The sequence below is a fragment of the Pleurodeles waltl genome, chromosome 9 (assembly GCF_031143425.1).
Source record: "Pleurodeles waltl isolate 20211129_DDA chromosome 9, aPleWal1.hap1.20221129, whole genome shotgun sequence".
Lineage (NCBI taxonomy): Eukaryota > Metazoa > Chordata > Amphibia > Caudata > Salamandridae > Pleurodeles > Pleurodeles waltl.
In genome coordinates, this window is record NC_090448.1 from 684393421 (window position 1) to 684402924 (window position 9504).

General features: G+C 45.6%; 1 protein-coding gene across 19 annotated transcripts in view; it reads right to left on the reverse strand.

Moving 5' to 3' along the window:
- Positions 1–5393, reverse strand: part of PPP1R13L (protein phosphatase 1 regulatory subunit 13 like) — a 680831-nt gene extending 675438 nt beyond the window's left edge. For 8 of the 19 annotated variants that reach the window (XM_069207781.1, XM_069207770.1, XM_069207771.1 and 5 more), the window contains exon 1: positions 5262–5387. The gene's annotated coding sequence lies outside the window, so the exon portion shown is untranslated. The other 11 variants (XM_069207788.1, XM_069207780.1, XM_069207769.1 and 8 more) reach the window with 4 other exon arrangements.
- Between the last annotated feature and the right edge of the window lie 4111 nt (positions 5394–9504).

Below are 9504 nucleotides of genomic sequence, written 5' to 3' on the forward strand. Positions count from 1 at the left end.
GTGTATCAGGAGTGGGAATGGTGGACTCCTTTTTCTCAGTTTTGAGCACCACTAAGCGTGTGTCACCCTGGAATTTTTCTCCCTTACGATCACTCAAGCGGTGAGCCAATCGTACCACCAGGTCAATGAAGTCGGAACACTCCGTAGGAGGTTCCACAATTTGGGCTAGAACATCCTTGAGATTGTCCCGAAGGCCACGATAGAAGAGGGAGGTCACCTTCTCCTCGGACCACTTAGTCTCTGCCACCAACCGATCGAAAGAGGTGATATAGGACAGTAGATCCTTGTTTCTCTGGTGCAAATTCAGCAACTCATTGTCACTGGCTTGCACGAAGGAGGTGTTTGGCAAACAGTTTCCGCAAGGCTTCCTTGAACCGGTTGAAATCATACAGTATAGGGTCATTGTGCTCCACCAGCGGAAATAGACCAATTAGCTGCACTGCCTCCCAAATAATAGATAATAAAATCTACCTTTGCAGCATCGTTGGGGAATGTAGCTGCCAGACACAAAAACTGTAGCTGGCACTGGTTAAGAATAATGTTGAACTTGGTACTATCTCAAAAAAACCGCTCCTCCGGAAAGAAGGGCACAGGGGTTGGTGTTGTGACCATTCCCTGCATGGGCTGTGTGGTGGAAGTCATTGGGCCTGAATCGGGTCTAGGAACATGATTAGACGGCTCAAACCAAGGGGCCTGTAGTACTGGAGATCTTTGTTTTAGTTTGACTCCTCTCCAGGGGGTGTCTTGTGGTTTATACCACTGTAGTTCAGTGTGCAACTCCAGGTTCTCTTGTTTTAAGGAAAGAACTTCCTTCTGTAATCCCGCTAGGGCCCAAGTTAAATCTAATAAAGATGGAGCATCCTGATCAGCTGGTAAAGCCTCTGCTAAACCTTTGAAAGTACCCATTGAGGAATCAATCGCCCAGGTAACTCTGTATGTTGTGGCTTGGCTTTATGTCGAGACGGGCCACTCACCTGACAAGCAGGATGTCCGCAGGGGCGATGGTATGCCCCAACCTCCTGGAACACCTTGCAGCACTTCCTGGTGGACACAGAAACCCCGGCAGGCGTCCCAAAAAGAAAGGGAGGGGAGTGGAAGAGAAAGAGACAAAAACACTGCCACATCTTGCCGGTCCAGCCATGCACCCTGTATCTTCGCGGGGGCAGCTCGTTGTTGACAGCGTGATAGTAGAGTTAGTGCACTCAACTTCCTTGAAACTGAATCTCTCTTTCCGATATGGGCACGGGAATAGTAGAAGAACACCGGGATGCTCCAGCACTTTTCTTGGATAATAATAACTATTGGCACAATTACTAACACTGCATTACGAAAAACCCAAACTGAGTACCATAACAATAAGTACTGCGACACTAGGGCTGGCTTCACAGAGATTCACTGTTGCACACTACAATTAGAACTGTGGTTGCACTTATACAAGAAAGACAAACAAGGGCAATTATTATATCACGTATAACTTTCCTGCATGCATAGGGTTAAACTAAAAGAAACAAAAACAATCCAAGAAATACAAATGTCCACTCTGGGTTTAAACAGTTAGGGTGGCACAGTTTGGTTTGGTTTCACTGTGTGTGTGTGAAAAACCCTTCAAAAGCAAATTCCTCAAACCTGAAACACAGGTATGAATGACAATTTAAATCCAAGAGTTATGCTATTAGAGAAAGAAAAGTCACGTAAATTCTCTTTTAAAATTGCACTGTCACTTTTTGTAGTACTTCGAGGTCAAGCAGATTTTCTGAAGCACATTTAGGCAAGTAACTACAATAATAATGTAGAATGTTCAGAAATGCATTTGTCTTTTCAAAATAAGCACTCTGCCAAAATATAAGGTCTGAAATACACCAGCTGTTCTAGGAAAGAGCGGGGCTCAAAGAGCAAACTCCATGGAGATTACTAATGACTTAACTGCAGTCTTTTCCGGAGTGCTGGACGAATGCCTGGTGTCAGGTGGTACAGGAACGAAGAAAAGAATTACCTCAAAAGTCTTGAATACGAGGATGACAGCAGGGACTGGACTGCCAAATCAGATGCTGAGATCAGGAAGCAAATCAAAGCCAAGCAGGGAGGCATGCTTCACTCTGCTATTTATAGCCAATCAGGAAAGCAGTTCAGTTTTCACATGTGGATGAGTTACCATACCCAATTACAAGCACATATCTACACCACACCCACTTAGAAGGACATGTTTACACCTGCTCACATTAGCAAACAAGCATTGGTAAAACAAGGACTGATAAAACAAATTGTGTAACACAGCACATTATGTTTACTTAGAAACATGAAGGTTTAACCAAGAACAGAGATATGATTTAACCCTAATCCCTGGGGATGCTGACAGATAACGCAGGAGGCACCTTGGGGATTCCCGACAACAAGAAGTAGATTTGGTCACATGCTCGCTTCTTGTTGAGGGAAAAACTGCCAACCCTAGATATGATCGAAAACTAGACACCTAGGGGAGTACATGGTGGTGTGCGGCTGGTGGATCCCAACCCATTTTCCTACCTCTTACCCACAATGCCCTGCAAACCTCAAAATGTGACTAAAATCACACATTTGCTTTGTATTTCTGTGCCATATTCTTCCAGAAACAGAAATAAAACCACATTATTTTACCACTCAGCATTCCCCTCGGACTCCCGAAAAAATTATAACTGACTTGTGTTGGTGCCAAAGAGTCAGTCTAAAACGTATATATTATCATTTAAAAAAATAAAATAAAAAAAATAAAAAACACCTTTGTTCAAAATCCACACCAAGGAACATTGCAAAAAACATAAGTTTTCAGTGGAAAAATGTGGTGTGTCCATGTTGCGTTTGAGCCGTTACCTGTCATGGGCACTAGGCCTACCCACACAAGCAAGGTACCATTTTTAGTAAGGAGACTTGGGGAACACAGAATAGTAGAACAAGTAATATTACCAATTTTATTTCTCTGCATTTGCGCCTTCGAAATGTAAGACTGTGTCTAAGAAAGAAGTCATTTTGAGAAATACGATCTAATTCACATGCTAGTATAGGTACCCACGAATTCAGAGATGTGCAAATACTACTGATTCTAAATTCCGTATCTTGTGCCCATTTCAGAAATACATAGCTTTCCTTGATACCTATTTTTTTACTCTTGATATTTTACCAAATTAATTGCTGTATACCAGTACACATAATGAAAAACGATTGCAAGGTGCTGCTCAGTTATTGGCTCTGGGTACCTCGGGTTCTTGGTGAACATACAAGCCCTATACATCCTTGCAACCAAAAGGGTCCAGCGGACGTAAAAGTAAATTGCTTTCCAAAATCTGCCAAACTTAGAAAAAGTTATAGATGAAAACGTAGACACAAATGGCTGGGTTTTTTCCAACTCAATGTCAATATTTTTTTTATTTCAAGTGTTACTTTCTACAGGAAAACCTTGAAGAAGCTACACAAATTATCCACTGGTGAAATCAGAATTTTGTCTACATTTCAGAACTGTATAGCTTTCTGAGAGCCACAATTGGTTTCACACCCATTTCTGCCACTAACTGGAAAGAGGTTTAAAGCACACAGAAAATAGGAAAAATGGGGTATGTTCAAGTAAATTTTAGCACCGCAAACCCTTTGCTGATGTCATTTGCAGAGAAAAAAAACAGACGCTTTCTTTGGCAGCACTATTTTTCCCAAAAAACAGATGTATTTTGGCTAATTTATCCATCCCCTCCAAGGGAATCCAAAACCGCTGAGTACCTTTAGAATCCCCAGAATGTTTGCGGGGTGGGGGGGGGGGGACGCAAATTTGGAGCTGATGGCTTATGTGGACAGAATGTGATAGGGCCTAAGCGCGAACTACCCCAAATAGCCCAAAAACAGGCTACGTGGATGGAGGGGGGTGGGAAAGCAACGAAGGGGTTAAAGAGAATTCTCCAGTTAAATTCCACCAATTCCCTCTAGATCTGATGGAGACACTTTTTTAATTTCCTAACAACCATTATCTAATCAGAGGAGCAGGTGCAGCCCGTCCTTTATGGCGGAGGTGCCACGCCCCCCCAACTTTTGCCCCTCATGAAGAGTGTCTGTCGGGTTGAACGAAGGTCAAACTGACAGACACTCTTCATTTTCAGCTCAGCCAGCCAGGAGTGAGACATGAGCGATTTGCGCAGACTCCTGGCTGTCTGAGCTGAACTTTGCTGGGCTGAGGAGGTCACAGCTCCTATGGGCGTGGCCTCGTCAGCTCAGCAATGGCGCCTCGAGGCCCTCCCCTGGGTGACGAGGAAAGCGTCACACATTGACTTCGACCCGGGTGCTTCAGGTTTAAGCCCTGAAGCGCCCAAGGCAAGTGTCAATCAGTGACACTTCGTCACAGGGTGGGGTGGGGTCAGCAGTCTCACTGACCCCATCCCACTCTATGACGAGGTTGGGACTCCCTAAGGTCAGTCAATGAGGGAAGGCAGCAGTCCCAACCCTCCTGGGACTTCGAGGGTGAAGGTGTGCGTGCGCGATGTTTAAAAATGAATGTTTGGTGCGTGCATGCATGTTTGAATGTTATGAGTGTTAACTGATGTGCATGCATGTGTGAAAGAATGAGTGTGTGTGATGTTTTAAAATGAATGTTTGGTGTATGCATGTTTGAATGTTTATAAGTGTTGTTAATGGATGTGCGTGCGTGTGAAAGAATGAATGGGTGTGAACTTTTAAAATGAATGTTTGGTGAGAGCGTGCATGTTTGAATGTTATGAGGGTTGTTTTTAATGGATGTGCATGCCTGTGTGCGTGCGTGCGTGTGTGTGTGTGTGTGTGTGTGTGCTTCCCGCCCGCCCGCCCGCCCCCCTCCCCGCTAAAGCTGCCAGCCCCCACTGCAGAGGAGTAGGAAATATGGCAGGTTTGCAGTCAGCCCTGAAACGGAAAATTAATTCACAAATTGTCCAACTACGGTTTGCCACTGTACACTACTTTTCAGGTACATGAATTAGCTATTCAAGTAAAAGTTGCGCGCAGAAAAAAAAAAGTCGAGAACGGAGAAAACGGCATATGGGGATATTGCAGCGTGGGAACGTCACGCACATAAAGAGATGAAAATCGCCGTGTACCTCAAAAGTATATCGAGTTACCCACAGAAAGCCGAAACCTGAAAAAGTCGCTTACTCGTCACGAGTACAGGGCCAAAGAATCCGATTACTGCCTCCCCACAAAGTTTGCAGATCGCAGAAAGTCACGACTTCCGCAATGCTCCGCCTGTACCAGAGACACGAACAAAAATGACTCACCGGTGGGGTGCTCTTCTCACTCGGACAAACAGAGCTTTTGAGGCGGTCAATCAGCTCCTAGCCTGTTCTTTCCTGTCTTCTCTGAGTGCCCCTCTCCGCCCCCACCAAAACACTCCCTACCCTTCTCCTGGCACCTCCCCCTGCATTCCTGAGTCATGAAAGCAGGTGGTAATAATTACGCAGGTGTGACTGACAGTGTGCCAGTGCATGCAGGGTGATGTAGTTTGCAACATTCTCCCGTTTTCTCTGCATTTTTCTCGACAGTACATAGGTTCGGTTCTAGGATTTTTTCCGTCTCTGGGCTGAAAGGGAATGTGGGAGACACCTCTAATTAGTATACAACGTGACATCACAGCAAATGAGCCTCACCGGAAGTGCCATCAATTGAATATTAGTCCTCTGGCATGTTAATGTGACTAAGTAAGGAGTTTTTCTGGTGCCAATATCAGTGAAACAATAAAAACATAATTAATAATCTGAATAAAATAAATATAGATATTTTGAAGTTCTCGTAAGTGGAAAACGTATTGTATTAGCCAAACTGGATGGCAGGATTAGGCTAGGGTGACCACCTGGCATTGAGGCAAATTGTGGACAGGACTGTCAAAAATTCAGGACAAAGGGTCAAAATTCAGGACAAAGGGTCAAAATTCAGGACAAAAATTCAAGAACAAATTTCAGTTCTACAGACACACGCAAGAGATGCCATGCCTCACTATGTTGTCAGTGCATTTATTTACTGTTTTTTCAACATAGCACTATTTATTCATTGTGGTCTTTTTGTGATTGCCTCCTGGTATGCTACATTCAGGTGTCACATTAAGTCCTTGTTCAATTGTAAATTAATGCCCTTCATTACTGCGACAAGGCCATCACCCCTACCCAAATCTACTCAATCTTTATTAAAGAGAAAGTAACAGCAACATTTTGATTATGTTTATGAATATTTTAAAACCCCTGGCAAACAGCTTGGGAAACCATAAGGTAATCAACCATATGCTAGTTTAAACAAATTGAACAAAACACCTGGCGTACCCCAAATTGAACAAAACACCTGGCTTACCCCAATCGCCCATGAACTTTCACCCTAAAAAAAATTAAAGAGGCAGGGCAGATGGAGTGGGCAACAGTCTCACACCTAATGTCAGGATGTGAGGTACCCACAACTTGTCTGTAGTCTTACAGCACTAGAGTGTATGTCTGGGACTCTACATTTATCTCAGAAAAGGGAGCCCGGACTACCAATCAAAGATAATAAAAGAGGAGGATGAAATCGAGATCAAATGGGAGATCCACAGCAAGTGATTCACAGGGTTGTTGCTAAGAACTGGATAAATAAGGAAGAGAAGAACAAGGTGGGACAATTCCTAAAATCAGACAAGATGGGTCCAGCAAGACTAACGGAAGGTATTGGGTACCTGGGGAGTTGTCTCTGCACACAGGAGATAAACAGAAGAGGCACTGTCAAGTGGTTGAACAAGCAACACCCATCCACGTTGGCAAAGTCTTCTGGTGCAATGGTCCACTGTTCGAGCTTGTGAAGGGTGAGCAGGGGCCAGACCCCATGCAAGATTGTGCAAGGCAATTGCCCGCTCTGTCCAGGTCTTTAAATAGTTTCAAAACTGAGCAAAAGCCAAACTAGTGATCTGGGATATCCCTAAGTGTCAAGTACACATAGAATCTTCAAAATATTTGGGATATAAATTGCATGTTCAAAATGTAAGAATTTAAAAATGTAATTAGCGTGTCTTTAACATATGGCACTGTTTTCCCCTTTATATACAATTAGATCTCAGATTGAACTGTGAACCACTTACATTTTTGATACCTAGTGTAGGAGGCTGGCCTGGCTTGTAGTGGGTACCAGAGGTACTTACACCTTGTGCCAGGTCCAGTTATCCTTTATTAGTGTAGAAGAGGTGTTTCTAGCACCTTAGACTGATAGAAGGTAGCTATGGCAAAGCAGCTTAGGCTGAACTAGGAGACATGTAAAGCTCCTACTATACCACTTGTATCATATGCACAACATCATAAGAAAACACAATACACAGAGTTACCAAAAATAAAGGTACTTTATTTTTATGACAATTTGCCAAAAGTATCTCAGAGAGTACCCTCAGTATGAGGATAAGTTATATACACAAGATATATGTACACAAACCAAAACTATGCAAGTAATAGCAAAAGGAAGTAATGCAAGCAATGTAAAGTTACAGTAGATTGCAATAGGAGCACATAGGTATAGGGGCAACACAAACCATATACTCCAAAAGTGGAATACGATCCACAAATGGACCCCAGACCTATGTGAGCTTGTAGAGGGTCGCTGGGACTGTAAGAAAACAGTGAGGGTTAGAAAAATACCCCACCCCAAGACCCTGAAAAGTAGGTGTAAAGTGCACCTACTACTCCCCGAAAGCACAGAAGTCCTGATAGGGGGATTCAGCAGGAAGAACAAACACCAGCAATGCAACAACAGTGGATTTCCGGACCTGAGTACCTGTAAGACAAGGGGACCAAGTCCAATAGTCGCAACAGTGTTGAGAGTGGGCAGGAGACCAGGAAATGCCAGCTGAAGCTGCAAGGAAGCTGCCACCGGTTATAAGAAGCTTGAAGTTCTGCAAGAAAGAAGAGGACTAGAGACTTCTCCTTTGGAAGACGGATGTCCCACATCGCAATGAAGCTTGCAGAGGTGTTCCCACGCAGAAAGACTGCAAACAAGACTTGCTAGCTGCAAGGGTCGCAGTAGAGGTTTTTGGGGGCTGCTGTGGCCCAGGAGGGACCAGGATGTCGCCACTTGGAGGAGGAGACAGTAGGGGCGCCCAGCAACTCAGGGAGCCCTCACAGAAGCAGGTAGCACCCGCAGAAGTACCCCAACAGGCACTCAGATGAAAAGTGAACCGGAGTCCACGCGAAGTCACAAAAGGGAGTCCCACGATGCCGGAGGATAACTCAGAAGGTTGTGCACTGCAGGGTGGAGTGCCGGGGACCCAGGCTTGGCTGTGCACGAAGGAAATCCTGGAAGAGTGCACTGGAGCCGGAGCAGCTGCAAATCACGCGGTACACAGCTTTGAAGTCTAGCGTGGGGAGGCAAGGACTTACCTCCAACAAACTTGGACTGAGGAGTCAATGGACTGTGGGAGTCACTTCAACAGAGTTGCTGTGTTCCAGGGACCACGCTCGTCAGGATGAGAGGGGACCCAGAGGACCAGTGTTGTAGTCTTTTGGTGCCTGCGTTAGCAGGGGGAAGATTCCGTCGACCCACGGGAGATTTCTTCGGAGCTTCTGGTGCAGGGTGAAGGCAGGCTACCCCCAGAGCATGCACCACCAGGAAACAGTTGAGAAAGCCAGCAGGATTAGGCCCTACAATGTTGCTGGTAGTCGTCTTGCTACTTTGTTGCGGTTTTGCAAGCGTCCTGAGCAGTCAGCGGTCGATCCTTTGGTAGAAGGTGAAGAGGGAGATGCAGAGGAACTCTGGTGAGCTCTTGCATTCGTTATCTGAAGAATTCCCCAAAGCAGAGACCCCAAATAGCCAGAAAAGGAGGTTTGGCTACCAAGTTAGGAGGATTGGCTACCAAGAGAGGTAAGAGCCTATCAGAAGGAGCCTCTCACGTCACCTGCTGGCACTGGCCACTTAGAGCAGTCCAGTGTGCCCCCAACACCTCTGTTTCCAAGATGGCAGAGGTCTGGGACACACTGGAGGAGCTCAGGGGAGTGGTCACTCCCCTTTCCTTTGTCCAGTTTTGCGCCAGAGCAGTGCTGGGGGGTCCCTCAACCGGTGTAGACTGGCTTATGCAGAGATGGGCACCATCTGTGCCCATCAAAGCATTTCCAGAGGCTGGGGGAGGCTACGCCTCCCCAGCCCTTCACACCTATTTCCAAAGGGAGAGGGTGTAACACCCTCTCTCAGAGGAAATCCTTTGTTCTGCCTTCCTGGGCCAGGGCTGCCTGGACCCCAGGAGGGCAGAAACCTGTCTGAGGGGTTGGCAGCAGCAGCAGCTGCAATGGAGACCCCGGAAAGGCAGTCTGGCAGTACCTGGGTACTGTGCTAGAGACCCGGGGGATTATGGAATTGTCCCCCCAATACCAGAATGGTATTGGGGTGACAATTCCATGATCTTAGACATGTTAAATGGCCATGTTCGGAGTTACCATTGTGACGCTATACATAGGTAGTGACCTATATATAGTGTGCGTGTGTAATGGTGTCCCCACACTCACAAAGTCCGGGGAATTTGCCCTG